Consider the following 17,249-nt stretch of genomic DNA (forward strand, 5'->3'; position numbering starts at 1 on the left):
TATTGATTTATCTTTGCACCCGCTTAAATGACCTCCAATAAATATTTAAAAGCTATGTATTCGCTTACCAATAAGGCATGCATCAAGAGTCATTACAGAATATTCTCCCAATGCTAAATTTGGTTGAAGAGTGAGCAAATTGAATTTCAAACAAGATGTCCTTTTTGAGTGGCAAATGCTTTTATTTTCCTTACCGACAGATTCATACTGAGATGAATCCCTGAATTCGGTGGTCTTTTGTACATGCCTCAGACAAATAAGCAAAGGGAATACTAATTCACCTTACAACACTTGAAAATCCATTATTATAGTCCTGGTTAAGATGATTTCTGTTAGCAATATTAGTCATGGTCTTGAACTCCGAAGGTCACAGAAGGATGAGTTGGTCAGGAATTGAAAGTAATGGAGCTGAGTGAGAGGCATCTACCTCCATATTGAAACTATCAAATTAAGTGAGGATAGATAACAATCGGACTTATTGCAAAACATTCTACAATTCTCCTATCTCCTGATATCTATAAGGTCAATGAGGAAAGGTCATAGGCTTATACCAGGAAACTGTCAAGTACCCTTCATTAGGGAGTTTCCCTAGTGAACACTTTCAAAACTAGAGTTATTTCAAGGTCTTTCTTTCCTTCCTTCCTTCCTTCCTTCCTTCCTTCCTTCCTTCCTTCCTTCCTTCCTTCCTTCTTCCCTCCCTCCCTCCCTCCCTCCCTCCCTCTCTCTCTCCTTCTTTCCTTTCCTTTCTTCCCTCTCCTGTGTGTCAGACACTAGTTGTTTAAAAACAGAATGTGTTTGTCTTTTGTTCTCTTTGGGCTGGCTGGAATACAGACACTGTAGGAAAGCCATTTGAGACCAGTAGAAGGGAGGCAGGATAAAGAGATAGGAACTTGGGGCACAACAGAAGAAACCTACCACATCACCCCCATGAGGCTTATATCTGGACTGTAACATCAGAGAGAAATTGGAATCTTATTCGACAGTATGCTGGTTCTTGTGCAGTTGATCCTATATATGGACCAATATAGGTTAAAGTAATTCATGAGCTAGCAAAGTTGATTAAAATGAGTTTTGAGAAAGGAAAAAAAATCACCTTGGGATTCTACCAAGCTAATAACTGTCTTCATATTTGCATATTATCTTCTGTGAATCATCCACATGCATGTTTTACATAACTGTAATAAATTTGTATACCATCAGACATTCTCTTCTAGATTTACATGTATACACACACACACGCACACACAAAACATGTTCTTTTAAAATTTAATCTAATTCTTAATTTGCTTTTTCTGAATTTATCTGACATACATATAAACAAATATAAATACAGATTCTTACTTTTCCTCCTTTACACTTTTGTTTTTAAGAAGCACCTGTTTCATTGTTACCTAAGTTGAAATCAAATTCTTGTACTCAAGCAATCCTTCTGCCTCAGTTTCCCAAAATACAGGGACTACACGAAGCTGCCACCAAGTTTAACTCAAGAATTGTAGAAGGAGCGGCGGGCTGCGTCCCGCCACCCGGCTAGCTTTACCCAAAATAATTACATGGAAACTGTATTCTTTTAAAACACTACCTGGCCCATAGTTTCAGCCTCTTATTGGCTAATTTTCACATCTTCCTTTATCCCATATTTAGTAATCCGTGTAGCACCACGAGGTGTGGCTTACCAGGAGAGATCTTAACCTGCATCCATCTTGGAGAGGAGAATCATGGTGACTCACTCTGGCAACTGCCTGAAGCATCTCCCCACTCCTGCTACCCAGCATTCTGTTCTGTCTACTCCGCCTACCTAATTTTCTGTTCTCTTAAAGGGCCAAGGCTGTATCTTTATTAACAATGAAAGTAACACATAGACACTCCTCCATCAAAGAATCATCTTTGAATAAATTGTTTTCAATACATTTTCAATAAATATAAAGTAATAGATGAGCATTTTTGATGATACAGGGTGATTGAATTTTTGTGTTTAGTGTGTGTGTGTGAAGGTGATTGCGTGTTTCCATGTATGTGAGCATAATTATTCAGGCACATGCTTTGTGCATATGGAATCAAGAGGTTGATCTTAGATTCGCCTTCTGTCATTCTTTACCTTTTCATTTCTATGTTTTTAGTGTGTATGTATTTCTCTGTGTGTGTAGATAAGAGAATTGATATCTTGTGCTGATTAACGCACAGTTCATGCCACCAAGGACCAGTGCTTTTTCTGGACTTATGTGCTATCAAGCATGTTATGTTCGGCTTGACTTTGAGTGCATTGAAGGAAGACTTCTGGATTCTTCGCTTTTCAAGTTGGAGGACTGTGGAGCAGGGAGAGGCAATCAAGGACACTAAGTACTAAAGGATCCATCTGCATTGTGTGTTTGCGAGTTCCACGGTACATAGATAGAAAGCAATGAGAGCAAGTGTTCATGCTTAGAGACCGGGTTCAAGGTCAGCCATTTCAGCTGAAGTTGTTAAAACATAAATACTGACACCAGAGTCAATATTCTAAAGCCAGGCATGGTGGTCATGACAGTAATCCCAATACTCAGGAGGCTGAGGCAGGAGGATTGCTGTAAATTTCAAGTCAGCTTGGATTATGTGGTATGTTCTAGGTCAACCTGATCTACAGTGGGAGACCTATTTCAATCCCTCCTCCCCCAAACAACTAATACAAACAAACCAATAAAACCAGAGACTAGAAATCATTTGTTAAGCATTTTGAACTTTTGCAAATACTCCCTGGGGGTGGGGGTCCTAAGGAGGAGCCAGGATTGAAATCATCTTCTAGAGATGATAGTCATCTTGTGTATTAATTACCTATTTGTTTATTTACTTATTTGAGCACTGAGGGTTGAACCCAGAGTTCTCCATGTGTTAAGCAAACTGGGCTTCTTTTGCAGCAGTGAGTGGCAATTCACTAAAGATGGACCTTTCTTAACTGTCTGAGCTCAGGACGAGCGCAGCAGAGGAGTTATATGAAATTAATGTGTAATTCCCAGTGAGAAAATACTGGTCATGAAACATATTAAACATGTAAGTTGACCCAAATCTAAAAATGTTTTATATTATAATAAAAGGAAGGAAGAATAGGATAGAACATATGTTGCTATGGGAACAACAGATATAAGAAGCTTCAAACACCTATGCTATTTTCAGATCTGTTCATTACTAATTAACAATCCACGTGATCATCTTGACATATTTTGAGCTCTCAACTATCAGATTTTCTTATCTTTTCCCTTCTGACTTTATCGTTGTAATCTTAGATTGACATGTCACAACCTTCCACTTGTATCGTTGTTTAGATATGAGGCATCCCTCACCAAGGCTCATGTGTTAAAGGCTGGTCCTCAGTGCCCTATTCTGAATGAATGGGTCATGGGAATGCTCACTTAACCACTGGGCTGTTTCATCAATGAATTTACACTGGATATGCTACTGGGAGATTATGCTTTGTTGGAAGAAGCAGGTCATAAGGCGCCTGTCTCTGAAGGGTGCATCATGTCTCTGACCCCTTCTGGTCTCTTTCCCACTGCCACAGGTGACGGAAATAGACAGCCCCTCCTCCACACTTGTCGGCCATGATGCGCTGCCCTCCCAGGCCCAGAAAGGGTGGGATCAGCCTCCACGGATTGAAATCTCTGCTTTGCTCTTGTTTCCTGGTGCTAGGGGTTGGCCCGGGGCTCCACACATGCTATTCTAGCCAAGCCACTGAGCCAGACCCTTGTTCTCCTTCCGGTGGTATGTCGTGTTCTGCTACAGCGAGCAAAGACTGACCAACACAAGCTGTGCCAATGTGCCACCTCCTAAATGCATTCGGTGTCTCTTCTTGGCTGTTCCTTTCCCCACGAAGCTTCCAGATAAACTGTCTCTCAGTAAGACTAGCATCTTATTGATCATATAATCTCACTTCTTAAAAACCACGGATTCCTGAGCCTGGCCTGCTACTGCCTCCAGACCTTTTTGTGTCATCTCCCTTTGCCCTTCATTCGCTCCGTGGTTTGGGTAACCTGAGTTTGTCTTTATGTCATACAGACACTCTGACCACTTGCTTGCTAACACTCTCCTTAAGCTCGTCAGCTGAAAGAAATGTTTTCAACTTGAAGCTCCATAGGATTTTAGCTGAATTCCTCGTGGCCCATGTTCTGCTTTATATAGCAATGTGTAACTGGCGCCCCATCCTTCTCTACTTAATGTTTGTTTCATGACCAGTTGGAAATTCAATAAGATGAACTGGTAGCAAAAATGGCTAATGTTGGCCTGGCAGCATGGTGATGTTTGTTCTCACTATTGGCATGTGCAGACATACAAACTCAATTAAAACTCTCACAGCACGTTCATATTTCAGAGAGTGAAAGGATTATCACTCATAGAGCATACACAGCTAACCCGAGTTCCTTTGTTCAGTAACGGCTCTGTCAGCTGTCAGTGCCACACAGAACATGGTTAAAACTGAAGCTGAGATGAGTCCTAGGCCACCAGCTTCCCCCTCCCCCAGGCCTTCAAGGCGAGGTCAGGTTGGCATCTGCTCCCTTCTACCTTAGTCTATTCTGTCTCTATTCCAGTTCTACCAGCCAAGTTACTTTCTCATTCAAATGCACAAAACCAAGGGCTGAAAGGGAAAGCTCATCCCTACCCGGCCTTTTCCATATTCATAGGACATAGAGGCTCCACCCATCCCATCTCAAGTTTCACTTTCAAAGAATTTTTCAGACTGTTACCTGGATATTCTCCAAATAACAAGATTTACTTTAAGCCCTTTAGACACTGACCTAACATTTTCCCTTTCATCTGCTGACAACCTTGCAGAAAACTATGAATATCAGTTGAATAAATACTTTTCTGGCCTTGTAGGTTTAGGCCTGGAGAATTAGATGTAATGAGAATTGGACAACCTCGTTCTACAACTGTTACAAGAACAGGGTTGTGATTTAGTTCGAGAGGAAAGCATCCATTTTCTTGCTCAAAGGTGCCCTTAGACTATAAAATCCCACCCCAAGCCAGCCTTGAAAAGGCCACGTGTGACAGAAGAGGTAGCAGCAGCAGGAGGGAGCCTCTATAGCATGTGAGAAGGATACGCAGGCTTTGGTAGCCTCGGGGACGTAGAGAGACACTGGACTTTGATGGGAGAGCAGGCTGTGACTTTAGACCTCACAGAGAAAGGCTTCCCCTCTTTTCTGGATGGCTACAGAGTGACCGACATGGTTGAGGTCATGAGTGAGCCTTCCAGATTCAGAACTCTCTCTCGCAGAGGTTTCTTTTTGTCTCCTAAGCAATGACACACAAACCTGAGACAGATTGGCTCCTGTGCACAGGGGTTTGGAGAGACAGAAGATGACGCATTGCTCACATTCTCTAACGGAATCACAGTTTCCAGACTGCTACTCCTTTTGGTAGCGGATTTTCTTTATTAGTCTCCATAACTGTTAGCTAATGGATTCCACTTGAGAAAGGATACCATATTGGTCGTAATTACAATTTCTGTTCCAAGTCAGAGAACTAATCAGGTAACCAGAATAGTGGCTGAGCGCCACCACCGCCCGGCTAGAATAGTGGCTGATAAATATATATGCTCATCAATTTCACAATATTCCAGTCTTTTCTAATACTTTCTATAGGTTTCACTACAGGGAAAAAAAACCCTAACTATCATTAGTGTCCACTTCAAATACACTTTCAAATAACTGTTGAATACATTGACTTAAAATATAGGTCAGTGGCTAGATCACAATCCCACAAAGTAGTAGGTTCAAGTCCAGTTCTAGCATACTGCGCAGTTACTACTGAGCACCTTAGAGTTTATTCCTTGTTCCCAGGCTTATAAAACTGGAAGATTAAGATCCTGAAGGCTTCAAACGAAATTAGAATAATAACCAACAAATACGTGAAGCATTTGGGCAGATTACTAATAAATTATTAGGCATATTTATTGTAACTATGTTTGCAAATATTGGAATTCAAAATACTTTTTAGAAGGCATCTTGGAAAAATATTAAAATTCATAGTAATAGTATTAAGGAAAAGGTACTTTTCACTTTATATCAGGATTGTTTTTGGTATAAGAATGTTCTATGTTCACATTTTAAATTAAATAAAAGTAAAGATGACTGTGCCTTTTGTGTGCATGTGTGTACATGTTTACTTAGGGACGGAAGGAGACACTTGGTATCTTCTCTTCTCTCTTTCTGCCTTATATTTGAGACAGAGCCCTCACTGAACCTTGAGCTTGCCACTTAGGTAGAGTGGCTGGCCAGGGAGCCCCGAGAAGCCTCCTGTTTCTGCGACACATCATCATGGCTGGCTTTGACACTGATACCGAGGATCTGAGCTTTATGCTTGGACAGCACATGCTTTACCCGCTGAGCCATCGCCCCACCCTGCGGTGCCTTCTTAAAACTAGAACTGCTTTAAAGGATAACTTCAGATCCAGGAGTTACACAGTTAAATATGCATTTGTTTGTTTGTTGTGTGCCAGTATATCCTCACCCATGCCACGGTGCCTGTTTGGAAATGAGAGGAGAGCTTGGGGGATGGCCTTCCACCATGTGGGACCTGGGGAGGGGACTCAGGTTGTCAGGCCAGCCCCACTAAATGCCTTTACCTGCTGAGCCATGGTTTAGGTTTAATTCTTATTTTGGAATGGCAACCTCGGGCAGAGAGTACAGCTCAGTAGAGAGTTCTTGTCTAGCATGTATGAAGCCCTGGGTTGGACGCCCAACACTGTGATAGGGACATACTAAAGGCTTTAGTGTACTACTAAATTGTAGACAATACTCTGTATTCGTCATAGAAGTCATGACAGTTTAGGTCAAAAGGCTCCAGGCCAGCTTAGAAGCATTTTTAAGAAAACCTTAAATGACTGTGTGAAGTCGGACTCTGCCTTGTAGCGCAGAAATGGGGACAAGAAGAGCCAGAGAAAAGCCTGCTTCGAAGTCTGCAAATAAAGGTACCTAGTAAACTGCCCAGAGCTTCTACTACAGTCAGAGACAGAATTCCAGAGGGAACAAGAAAAGGAAAAGCAACTGAAAAATGGTCCAGTATCTAAAATGTGGCACTAATAAAACGCCTTAGCTCTCTCCTTGGATTTTGTCCTCTGAAAGTCCTTTATACCACAAGACTCTTCTTTGAGTTTCCAGCAAGCCTAATCCACCCTTCACTAGGAGACATAGGTTAATGTTCTATATATAATTTTGGGACCAGCAAGGTGGATTAATAGCAAAAGATGCATGTCAATTCCCAGAACCCACTGGATAGAAGGAAAGAACCACCTCCCTTCAAGCTGTCCTTTGACCTCCACAAGCACACCATGGCATGTAAATAAATGGATATACAAACATTTTAGAATTTCTATTTTAACATTTTTAAACAAACATTATCTTGGGAGCTGGAGCAATGGCTCAGTAGTTTAGAGTACTCACTCATTGCTCTTACAGAGGACCTGGGCTCGATTCTCAGCACCTACATGGTAGTTCAGCCACTTCCCTGGGATCTAGCACCAGGCATACACATGATGCAGATACACACATGCAAGAAAAATGTTCATTGATAAACATGAAATAAATAATTATTTTGCCAGACATGGTTTCTTTGTGTAGCCCCGACTGTCCTGGAACTCACTCTGTAGACCAGGCTGGTCTCAGACTCACAGAGATCCGTGTGCCTTTGCCTCCTTAGCGCTGACATTAAAGATGTGTGCCACCACTGTTCAACTAATTTTTAAAGTAAATTAAAAATACCTATTAAGGGGCTGGAGAGATGGCTCAGAGGTTAAGAGCTCTGACTGCTCTTCCGGAGGTCTTGAGTTCAATTCCCAGCAACCACATGGTGGCTCACAACCATCTGTAATGAGGTCTGGTTCCCTCTTCTGGCCTGCAGGCAAACATGAAGGCTGAACACTGTGTACATAATAAATAAATCTTTAAAAAAAATACCTATTAATAAAATAAATAAATCTAACAAACAAATAGTATTTCACCCAGTTATTTTGTGCAATAAGGCCAAGAGACCGCAGCTGGGCCATGTGTCGAGTGAGAGAGGGGCTTTGCAGGGCTCAGCTCCTAATGGATGTTTTTATCACACTCAGGACTCAGGGAAGTGGGCAGGAAGACTGTGAGAGCCAGGAGTGGTAGAGGACTTTAAGGAAACAGTATTTTCTAGACTTATCAGGACTAATGCACTTACAAAGTCATAGACCGGGACAGCATGCAGAAGTTAAAGCTAGACCAAACACCTCCATGGGGAGAGGGGGAAAGTGGGAGCAGAGCCCCATCTCCGGTCAAGAAACCATTTAAAAATTGATAGCTGCTGGGTGAGGGGCAAATCGGTGCCCTTCCGTGGAGTGATACTGACACCAGCCACACTCCTGGGCAGCCCACACTCCTGGGCAGCCCACACTCCTGGGCAGCCCACACTCCTGGGCAGCCCCACACTCCTGGGCAGCCCCACACTCCTGGGCAGCCCCACACTCCTGGGCAGCCCACACTCCTGGGCAGGTCCACACTCCTGGGCAGGCCCACACTCCTGGGCAGCCCACACTCCTGGGCAGGCCCCACACTCCTGGGCAGGCCCACACTCCTGGCAGGCCTCACACTCCTGGGCAGGCCCACACTCAGGAGCAGTTCACTAATACAAACCAGACTCCGCGTTTCTTAGTTTCCTTCTTCTTTTGTTTTTCAGAGAGAGAAAGAACATGAAGTTGAAAGGAGATCTGGGAGAAGATAGGCAACAGGAAAACCATGATAAAATATACTGTGTAAAATTCTTAAAAAAATAAATAAAAATTTAAAAAGAGAGTGCAATAGCTTATCTCAAGCATAGTTTAAAAATCATATGAATTCACTTTTTTAAAAAGGGAGAGAGAGAGAGAGATTTGTTTTATTTTTAACCATGTACATGTGCCCACGAAGGTCAGAAGCATCAGATCCTCTCGTATCTGGATTACAGCCAGTTGTGAACTACCTAATGTGGGGGCTGGGAACGCATCTCTGGCCCTCTGCAAGAGCAGTCTATGCAGCTAATGGTAGCGCCATCTCTCCAGACCATAGGTGAATACTCTCTTTGGGAATTCAGTTGATATATAGTATTCTGTCTTAGCTAACAGAGTGGGTCCCACACGTCAGGCCTTCTGAGATACTGCAGGAACAGCAGCAGGGCTCGGGGATGCTGCATCAGCAGATGGCCCTCTGGCATTTGAGAAAACAATTAAGGTCTTCTGGCTGTCTTGCTTGCCTTTCTCCCCTAAAGCAGGGCATAAAAGAGTTCTCTGAGGGTCCTCTGATGTCTGTCTTGGGGTGGAGAGGTGGCTGTGTGGTGAAGAGCACTGGCTGCTTTTCCAGAGGACTAGGTTCATTTCCCAGCACCCACGTGGTGGCTCACAACTGTATGGAACGCAAGTTCCAGGGGATCCAGTGCCATCTTTTTGGCCTTGGTGGGCATGATGCACTCATGTGGGGCACAGACCATACAGGCAGGCAAAACACCTATGCACAAATAAATGAATAATTTTTTTAAAGGTTGGTTTCAAGATGCTCATTCCAGGAATATCTTTCCTGTGTCTGGATGGAATGTATGAAGACGTAGAGAAAGATATGAACAAACGGGTCTTGCTAAGCCCCCGGCCTCAAGTTTATGAGTATATTACACCTTGGAGTTTTACAGTCACGCTCTGCATGGCCGTCTAGAAAAGCACAAAGATTTCCAAATTTCTGAAGACATCTTGTGTAACATAAAATTGACATTAAATAGATGTGTGTTTTAGTCTTGCTAGCCTGTCTTTTCTTCCAGAATCCTTACCCTTTAGGCCTAACATTGGGGGAGGGAAATACTGCCTTTCCTTTCCTACAGTTAGTATTTGGCTTCTTGAGTGCTGTAAGTCCATTTCTGAGCTTCTTAGCATACATGAAAAATTAGGTGTAAATTAGTTTTCCTTTTATCTGGAACTTGGACAGATTGTTAGTGTTCCAAGTTCAGAAAACGCTACAGTGGGGCTTGTGAAGAAAGTGTTTTTTGTTTTTTGTTTTTTGTTTTCTTCTTAATCAAATCCAAACACAGAAACAACGGAATAGACTCCGGAAGACACAAAGGCATCCCGTCAGGAAGGATGAGCGAAAGGGCTAGCAGGTAGCAAATGGTGGCGGAGACAGCCCATCAGGCTTCCGTTTATACACGTTCTCTAGGATGCTGAGGCTGTGTGATGGCGTGAGCTCTGTTTATAGTCTGCTGTTGCTCAGCGAGAAGAAAGCCACTCCGCGGCTGTGGCAGGCAGCTAGCCTTCCTCTACTGTCTGCTCCTCCCCCTCCACTGGGATAGACATTTTAGCTGGACATAGGATCACCCTGAAAAAAAACACTTTGCAGGCTCTTTTGAGTTAGCCCTGCCATGCCTCCCAGACTGACTTTTGGAATGTGAGTAGAACTGCCTGTGGAAGCTCCAGGGCCTTTCGTTAGGTTTCCCGTTTCTGGAGGACGCTTGTGGTCCCTCTTCCTTGGCATTCTTCCACCCTCCTACTCAGAATATGGATGACTTTGGACAGTGAAATTGAAAGCTGGCATTATGAAAGAACCAAAGAGCCAGAGACTGCACAGGAATGCCCATACCAGTTTAAATGGCATGCTTATGACTCTAAAACATGAACAAGAAGCTGGGCATGGTGGGATGCTTCTGTGATCCCAGCACCCAGAAAACTGAGGCAGGAGGATTGAAAGCACAGACCATCCTAGATACTTGACGAAACCCTGTTTTAGTCAACTTTTTTTTTTTTTAAATCATTACCCTGCTTAAGTCACTATTTGGGGCTTTTTGTCATTTACAGGCACACCTAACCCTAACGACTACAGTAACATTAAACATTCACAGATTCAAGGGCTTGCAGTTAAGAGACTGTCTCTAGACAACACACTGCTATTGTAGAGAACTCCAGAACACATGCTGGGCAGCTCATAATCACCTGTAACCCAGCTCTGGCACTCTGACTCTCTTCTGGTACCTGTACTCCCATGCACAGAAATGCTGTTCCTAACACACACAGAGCAAAAGAAACAAAAACAGACATAAATAATAAGATGACTCCTCAAAAGACTGCTTGCCATGTAACCCCGACAACCTGCATTCAATCCTAGAACTCATGGCAAGAGGAAAGAACCTAAATATTGTCTTCTGATATCCACAAGTGTCTCGTGGCATGCACATGCATAGGTCCGAATTCATAACATATCACACACAGGCATATACACATTAATACATAAAAATAAAATTTAGGAAATAGATCCTGTAGTGAAAATGCAAAGTGAGGTCTAAATTCCTATCCCAGTTGAACTTTCTGTCATTCTTTAATGAAAATATCAATATGTAAATTATAGTAGATGCAAATCAGCACCTGATGTTTTTCCTAGACCCTGTAAAAAGCCATTTTGCTGTGCACGATATCAAAACAGCACACTTGCCTACTTGATGCCATTGCGCACTAGCCAAAAGCTAGTGGAAGAGGAAAGTATCACCAGACTAGTTAATCTTTGTTAACCATTAAAGAAAGTAAATTTCTAGTCCCTCTCCACATATTCAGTAGAGGATCTCAGCCTTCTCAGAAAAAAAACAGAAACCTTCCAAGTCCTTCCATTTTTTAACAGCAAACATTTCTCCACCTGTGTTGTCTAGCCTCATCTGGCTCCCTTTTCTGTGTTCCAAGCCTTTGTCTTTCCCGCCCAAGGGCAATTTCTCTACCTTTGTGGATCTAGTACTTTCAGTTTCAGGAGATCTTTATGGTAGACTAGTCTATCTCTTCTCTTCGCAACAGGATTATTCCTATTTGTTCTCAAGCAACCTTGTCTTTCCTAAATGGTCCCAGCTAATAATCACCACTCCCTCTTTAGTCGGTGCATCTTGTCAGGTCTTGCCTGGGTGATTCTCTTTTTGGTACTTTTGTAGCTGACCCCATGGGTGAGACCACAGGCTCCAAAATTAATCAGGTTGAAGCCAAACCCATTCTCCTCCATGCCAGTTCCCTCATTTCTAGAGAATACTTCAACGTATCAAAATATGCCATAGTATTTTCATGAAGTAAAAAATCCTTATAATCAGGGTATGTTTAAATATTAACATATTTTAAAGTTAGATATAGCATATTTTTTCCAGAATTTTATCTCCTTTATTTGTAGTTTTCAAATTGTATATATAAAACTTAACGAGAACATTGTTGAATAGTTACACCAAAAGAGTTATTCCTAACAGCCTTTATTGAAACAACTGTGTTTGCATATAGGGATTATCAAGATTTCTGATATTAAAAGTTTGTGTTTAGCTAGTTCGATGGAATCCATTGCCATGGAAGTTAATAATACTATTCTAATAAAAGAGAGGGGTATTGTAGAGAAACATCTAATGCTTCATAGTTATGGTGACTTGTTTACTTATCCATCTATTTGTTGATTTATGTGTGCCGTGTTAGGATTAAACCTAGGGCAAGCACTGTACCACTTACGCCTAGCTCTGCATATTGAACGTTGTGTGGTTATGTGCTTCAGTAAAAAGCAATTGAACTTGTTTACCCCACATAAGAAAAGACTCTAGAGTAATGGGAGAGAAAGAGGCCTCTGACTCCAGCTCATCAAAAGATGTATTTTAGGAGCAGGCTTTCAATTACACATCTTCAAATAACAATTTAACCCAGGCAGTGAGAGCGGCTGCTTCATCTGAATTTTGTGATGGTTTCCTGATTTGTTGTTGCTTAAAGCGATTATATAAAGACAGTCCGTTCTCAAAACAATGGAAAAGGCAGCATTGAAGAATTCCAGTGCTGAGTCTCTAATGAGGAAGCTGCAGGGACAGAAACAAAGCAGGGGCCTGTATATGTGTGATGAGGCACAGGGCCACTGTGATTAAACTACAGCCTTCATTTTCCTGATGCACAACCAACTCTAGTGGCCTTCTTTTCGGGGCACCAGCATGACACCGTACGGTATCCAGAGCTTCTTACTACTGAAAGTCAACCACCAAGAAGAATATGCAATGAAAACCCAAAGCTCTCTGGCAGAGATGGATAATGAATTCCACAAACAGCTAAGGCTTTTCAAAGATGGGAGCTCAGGTTGCTAGTAAGCATTTACTAATAATGCCACAGCGTACTTCTTAGAGGCTGCCCACACAAGCATTGTACAATTCAGCTTGTATTTTTTTCTTTTGTGGCTTGGGATATTTCTGAATTTCATCTAGAATTTGTACTTATTTGTATAAGTACAAATAAGGAAAAAAATGGACCTACTTTGGCAATCAGGAAGAACTTTAGAAATTACTGGGGAAATTCATCAAGATGAGACAGCCCAAGTGTCTTAATAATTTTAAGGTTGTCAAATAGTATTAGTGAAGCCAAAAGTTTATTGACGATGCTGATGAAATATCTGTTTGATGCTCAAACTTTTTCAATGATTACACATATAAGTAATCAGGAGTTCAAACAGTATATTTTCCATAGTCATTTTAACTAAGATAGTGTGCGTGTGTGCACGCACGTGTGCGTGTGCATGTGTGTATATGTGTGTATATGTGTGCGTGCACATGCGAGTGCACACTCCTGCGCTAGTTATAGGATTATTGAAATCTGACCCTTTGCACATGCTCGGCAAGCGCTCTACCACTGAGCTGCATCCCTTGCTCCGACCTGACCTTAGAGTTTTGATCTCTTGATTCAGCCTCCTTAGTGGCTGGGATTATAGGTTTGGGATAAGGTGTCATTAGTCAGTATTGTGATTACATATGCTAGCTTATCAATGATTTAGATATATTGTTCAGTTTGTAGATTTTTGCAGATGCATATATCAGTTTCCTATTGCTGCTATAACAAAATACCACGAGCCAGGCTGTGGTGGCGCACATCGTTGTTAATCCCAGCACTCAGGAGGGCAGCCTGATCTACAGAGCTAGTTCCAGGACAGTTAGGCCTACACAAAGAAACCCTGTCTTGAAAAGGCAAAAACAAAACAATTCCTCAAACCAAAACAACCAGGAGCCTAGTAGCTTAAACAAACAAACAAGCAAACAAACAAAAAACAGATTTCTAGAAACAAATGTCCACAGTGACTTTCACTGTTGAGATAGGCCAAAGCTGAACCTCATAGCCGGCGTTCCGTCCTAAAAGTTCCAGTGAAGAGTTCTTTCTTTACCAGTTCCAGCTTCAAGGGCCACCTCGAGTCCTTGGTTTGTGCTTCTTCCTTCTATCTCAAAAACCATCATCCTAGTGTTGTAAAGTTTCTAAGTCTCTGCTGTCCCACGTCTGGCTAGCCCTTTCCCCCCAGGCTCCAGTTACTGGACTCAGCCTGCTAGGGAAGCACTCTGCTCCTAATGCACACGCCCCCACCCTCTGCTTGCCTCTGTTTATTCGGAGCTTTAGCTGTGCACCTGGTCCACCTGGATAGATAATCTTCCGTGCTCTAATCTGCATTTCATTTCTGCACTGGTTTGGAGCCCTCAGGAGCCGTCTGTAGCCTCCACCTGAAGTAGGAGGATCACAAGCTCAAGGTTAGCATGGAGAGCGAGTTCAAGGTCAACTGGGACAATTGAATGTGACTGTCTCAAAATAAACACTAAAAAGAGGGCTAGGGATATATAGCTTACCTAGCATGTATGAGGTCCTGGGTTCAATACCCAGTGACCCCTGGAGACCACAAAGACAATTAAGTAGAAAAAAGGTCAAAACTTGAAATTTTTATAATTATCTATTGACTTTAGTTTATAATAGTGTTTCTCAGGTTACCATTGACAGACATTTTCTTTTCTTTTTGGTTAAACTATACTGATTGCTGCATTTATAAAACACAGTATCAGATTCCAAGGCAGCATCAAATTACTGTCAATATTTCTAAATACACTGCTTTCCTACTCACTTTCTCACGGAATGCTAACAGTCTGTGCACCCATGCCTGACTGTAGACTCCACCTTGTTACACTAACTCTACCTTCCATCACAAGCCGAAGATGTGAGACTTTGAAGACTCCTACCAGTAAATTGTGTGGAAAGTTAGTGTAGCTTACATTAGTACTTTTTTCTTAAAATTAAGAAATGATAGGAAGATGGAACGTGTTCTGTCAATTATTTCATGCCCACCTTTTATTTATGATTCTGCTTTGTTTTTGTTTTTTAATGGGGGAAGGGTACTGAGCTGAATCCAGGGCTCCTAAGGCTAGGCAAGCACTCTCACCGAGCTATACCTTCATTGTGACATGCCATGTTTTAGACTGACAGGCTCAAATGACTGACACTTTCTGTGATTGGAACTAAATAATGAAAATAATTTTCATTTATTTTCAGATGTGAAAATAAAAACAATTATTAAAAAATCAAGCATGCATACATGTGCACACACACACACACACACACAGTCCAAAAGAGCAGAAGATATTTTCTGTTATCTGTTACAGATAATTATCTTAAATATATGCTGAGTTGTTCTTTTATGAAAAGCTGCGTGCTTTTCTACTTTTTGAAAAATAATTCCTTGAAAATATTCCGTATGTCTATGGGTTATTTTTTCCTGTGAACACATAGTTATAGTTTATTTTGAAGTTATAGAAATAGGAACATCTTATCTAATGTGTAGCAGTTAAGTACAGTGAGAAAAAGCATGTTATTTGGGAATGATGCAAAAAGTCCCTTTTCATGTTCCAGCAAGTTAAAGTTAAAAACAATGCCTTTGCCAACACTGCCTAAAAACTTTTTAAAAATTTCTCTGCAAAAATTAAGATATCTGTTTAAATGGTAAAATTAAATGCTCATATATGTAAAATGAACTGACAGAAGAGAAATCAGGTTTGGTCGTTCCTGTTCTTACTGACATCTGAGTGAGAAAGCCTGGCGGTAGGGCCAAGGCAGAGAACCTAAACAAGGAGAACCTTGGTTTTCAGTATACACTGTTGCCTTTGGATTGCTGAACAAATGGAGTGAGGGCAGTACAGTATGCCAGCAAGAACTGCAGAACTCCTAGTTCTTCGGGAGACCACTGACATGCCCAGCCCAGTCCTCACACTGTGGATGCTGGCTAGGTGTCACCAGTACCGACTCAAATCCAGACAATTGGAACATTGAAGCAGCCATCCAACAAAGAAAGACTGGAGGTTCAATTACTTATGTAAGAGTGTCTTGCAACCACGTTGCTGAGAGTGAAACTCGTGTCCTAAGCGGGAACAGCACAGACATGGTGGAAGGGAGGCGGGGCAGAGGGTGGAGTTCAAGAGTTAAACCGAGATGGCCAGGTACGGTTGTGCATGCCTAAAATACCAGCAACGGCAAATTCAAGATAGGCCTGGATTATAGAATGACCTTATCCTAAAAATAAACAAAGTTAAATGGGTGTGAGAGGAAAATATGAGTTCCTGAGTTTAGTGACATCCAAAGCAAATTATGAGTAAATACATAATAGGGTGCCTAATAGCCAAGATAAACATGCCTCCATGTGTTTCTGTTTTCTCTCTAGTGGCATACTGTAGAGAAAAAGAAAACGTGGTTGAGATTTTAAAATAATATTTGATTTTATTCTTATTGGCTTTAGAGTAGTAATTTGTAAGGCCCTACTGTTTAATATTGACAACCTTGAAAGTCACTGAAAAAAATTAAATGGCAATTTAATGTTAACAGCTGCTTATGGTTATCAAATCCATCAAGACCCTTCATGAATATATTAACACGAACCCACTAAATTACTGTTGCTGTAGACAGCTTGGTATTTTAAAAATGCCTGGCAAGAATAAGGACACTGTAATAACAGGAAGGGCCCTGGTCACGGCTCTCTGTTTTATATTGACATAGGGCAAGAAACTCAGACCTGTTTTACTACTTCACATTGCAGTTTTCTACACTAACTTAGCTAAAAAGAGATCTCTAGAAGTGTACTAGAAAATCTTGTTTGACCCAAATTCATGTTTTTACTTGCCACAATAAGAAACGACAATAAAATCCCCATAACAAAAATAACTCACCTGAGTAAAGGCTGGAGAATATTCAGCACACTGTTCAGACTGGTCTGAATGCCTGAAACCCATCATGAACTTAATTAATTAATTTGGTATCTTTTCACCAAATGTTGACAGATTATGGGCATCCAAATTATTAAAGAGAAAGCAGTGCACACTACACAACATATGTCCACAGACTCTTTGCTTGCTTCACCCTGGGAATATTGGAGCCATTCTTTGGAAGAATCATTTCATTTAAGCTACAAAATATTGTCTCATCCAAAGTTATCTTTCATCCAAAGCTACTTTTTTTTTTTTTTTTG

Source organism: Arvicola amphibius, chromosome 2, assembly GCF_903992535.2.
Source record: "Arvicola amphibius chromosome 2, mArvAmp1.2, whole genome shotgun sequence".
Classification (NCBI taxonomy): domain Eukaryota; kingdom Metazoa; phylum Chordata; class Mammalia; order Rodentia; family Cricetidae; genus Arvicola; species Arvicola amphibius.